We start from the raw sequence: 3507 nt of genomic DNA, 5'->3' as shown, positions 1-3507 counted from the left end.
GTGGAAAGGAAAAGCCTATGGCATAGGAGAGAACATATTGGGCGTGGAGAGTAGATTGACTGGCTAGTAGGAAGCAAAGAATAGGCATAAATGTCTTTCTCTAATAGGCAATTTGCAACGACTGTGGGCCACAGGGAACTGCAGCTTTTGGTGTATATATAAATAACTTGGATGAAGTCACTGAGGTGTGTTTGCTAAATTTGCTGATGACATGAAACAAGAGAGAAGATAAGTTAAGAGATGTTAAGGTTATACAAGGGGGTATAGTTTGGCTACGTGGGCAAAGATGGGGCAAGTGGAGCAAAATGTGTAAAAATATTTGGAAGGGGAAAAAACATATTATCCAAATGCTGAGACACTGCAGTGTTTTGAGATGCAGAGGGACCTGGGTGTTCTTGTGAATGATTCACAAAAGGCTAAAATGCAAGAACAGCAAATAATTAGGAAAGTAGAACAGAATGGAGAACTGAATGCAAGGAGGAAGGTTATCCTTCAGATACATAGATACATGCATTGCTGATTCCACTTCTGGAGTATTATGTATAGGGTTGCTTTCCTGCAAGGCCGTGGACATATAGAGTTATAGAGTATTACAGCATGGAAACAGGCCCTTCGGCTCACCTTGTCATGCTGACCAAGTTGGCATATTGGGCTAGTTCCATTTGCCTACTTTTAGCCCAATGTCTGAGGACTTTAGATTTCAGAGATACTGCGTTGAAATGGGTACATTGGCCCACCGAGACTGCACCGACCAGTGATCACCATGTGCACTAGCACTATCCTACAAACTAGGGACAATTACAGATGTAGTCAGGATCGAACCCGGGCCTCCTGCGCTGTAAGGCAGCAATTCTACTGCTGCGCCACAGCTTAGAGATTAAAGCCCCAGTCCCACTTTCACGAGTTACTCACAAATACTCACAAATTCTCCCGTGTTTTCCCCTTGATTCAATGTCGGAGAATGTCCATAGTGAGTCCGTAGGAGTCTATAGCGGCTCGTAATGTGAGGTGCAGTATAATGTGGATAAATGTGAGGTTATCCATTTTGGTGGCAAAAACAGGAAAGCAGACTATTATCTAAATGGTGGCCGATTGGGAAAGGGGGAGATGCAGCGAGACCTGGGTGTCATGGTACACCAGTCATTGAAGGTAGGCATGCAGGTGCAGCAGGCAGTAAAGAAAGCGAATGGTATGTTAGCTTTCATTGCAAAAGGATTTGAGTATAGGAGCAGAGAGGTTCTACTGCAGTTGTACAGGGTCTTGGTGAGACCACACCTGGAGTATTGCGTACAGTTTTGGTCTCCAAATCTGAGGAAGGACATTATTGCCATAGAGGGAGTGCAGAGACGGTTCACCAGACTAATTCCTGGGATGTCAGGACTGTCTTATGAAGAAAGACTGGATAGACTTGGTTTATACTCTCTAGAATTTAGAAGATTGAGAGGGGATCTTATAGAAACTTACAAAATTCTTAAGGAGTTGGACAGGCTAGATGCAGGAAGATTGTTCCCGATGTTAGGGAAGTCCAGGACAAGGGGTCACAGCTTAAGGATAAAGGGGAAATCCTTTAAAACCGAGATGAGAAGAACTTTTTTCACACAGAGAGTGGTGAATCTCTGGAACTCTCTGCCACAGAGGGTAGTTGAGGCCACTTCATTGGCTATATTTAAGAGGGAGTTAGATGTGGCCCTTGTGGCTAAGGGGATCAGGGGGTATGGAGAGAAGGCAGGTACGGGATACTGAGTTGGATGATCAGCCATGATCATATTGAATGGCGGTGCAGGCTCGAAGGGCCGAATGGCCTACTCCTGCACCTAATTTCTATGTTTCTATGTTAATTTCTATGTAATGCCAGCCATAGGTACTCGGGGCATCAGGTAAGTCGGGACGTTTTTTCAGCTTGTTGAAAAATGTCCACTAGTAAAAAAAATAGCCCCGAGTACCTACGGCTCCGAGTTTGAATCAAGGGGAAAACACTGGAGAATTCGTGATTAACTTGGGAAAGTGGGACAGAGGCTTTACTGAAATTACATTTGGAATGGGGGTTTATGACAACTCAATTGAAACTTTTAAGATTCAGCAGGTCTCGAAAGAACTGTAAGAGGGAATGATTCCTTTTGTGTGAGAATCCAGAACCTGTTTAGAAAAGAAATGGTCTAAAAAGACAGCAGAAGTAGAGTCTTTGAACATTTGCAAAGGCTGAGGTATAAAGACTCTTAAAAAGCTAGTGACTTAAGGTTACCAGGGATTGGAAAAGATATACAGTAAACCCTTGTTCTAATGGGCCATTGGGAGGGGGGGTGGGAGTTGTTGTCGATTATTGCCGAGTATCCGCTGTAACCGAGTTAGGGATTGTCATTGTATAAATGTCAGAAACAAATAACTACAACTGCTGGTTAATACACAAAAAGACACAAAGAGCTGGTGTAACTCAGCAGATCACATAGCATCTCTAGAGAACATAGATGGATAACTTGTCGGGTTCAGACCTTTCTTCAGGCTCTCAGTCTGAAACTGAACCTGGAATCCAGGCGATTTGTTGGCCGGGGGAGAGGCAAGGATCTGCGCAGTCATTGTCGTGGCAGTTGGCGGAGACAGCGGTGGCGTTAGCGGTGGTGATGGCGATGGTGGCGGGAGCGATCGGAGAGGCGGCATGGGCTGGGGTGGTTTCGGCAGGCCTGGTAGTGAAGGTCGGGAATGTAGGAAGGAACTGGAGATGCTGGCTCACACCGAAGATAGAAACAAAATGCTGGAGTAACTTAGCAGGTCAGGCAGGATCTCTGGAGAAAAGGAAGAGGTGGCATTTTAGGACGGGACCCTTCATCGGACGGAGAGTCATGGGAGAGGAAAACTAGAGGTATGAAAAGGTACAAAGAACAAATGAATGAAAGGTATGAAAAGAACAAATCAAAGCCAGCAACAATGTTCAAGGTAAGGTGGAGTCCACAATGGTTCATTGTTGGCTGTGGAAAAAGTATCCAACGATGGTCCTTTGTAGGTTGGTTGTCAGTCCAACACAAATCTGTTATAAAGAGGTCCATAAGAATGAGGGTTTACTGTACTTACAATCAGATCAGCCATGATATTAAATGGTGGAGCAGGCTTGAAGGGCCCCTACTGTTGGACCATTTGTTTCATGTATTAACACTGAAATCCTTTGGCCACCAATGTTTACTTGTCTCTCATCATTTAAAATCAATTGTACTTTTTTCCCCATGAAAGTACACAAATGTCACATTTTCACACAGTGCACTCCACCCACAATGTTCTTCACTACAAGTGTTACCGATCTTCATCCATTTCAGACTTTTCATTTTTCCCACAGATGACGTTCTCAGCTAGCCATCAACATCGCAACATTATAATCTGTCTTTTTATCCAAATCACTAATATAGAGTAGCACAACGGTGGAGCTGCTGCCTCACCGCACCAGCGTTTGCACATTCTTCCTGTGACTGCGTGTTTTCTCTGGGTGTTCCTGTTTCCTCACACATCCCAAAGACGTGC

The sequence above is a fragment of the Leucoraja erinacea genome, chromosome 7, assembly GCF_028641065.1.
Source record: "Leucoraja erinacea ecotype New England chromosome 7, Leri_hhj_1, whole genome shotgun sequence".
NCBI lineage: Eukaryota > Metazoa > Chordata > Chondrichthyes > Rajiformes > Rajidae > Leucoraja > Leucoraja erinaceus.
The sequence above is the reverse complement of the archived record's forward strand: the minus strand, read 5'-3'. Positions refer to the sequence as shown.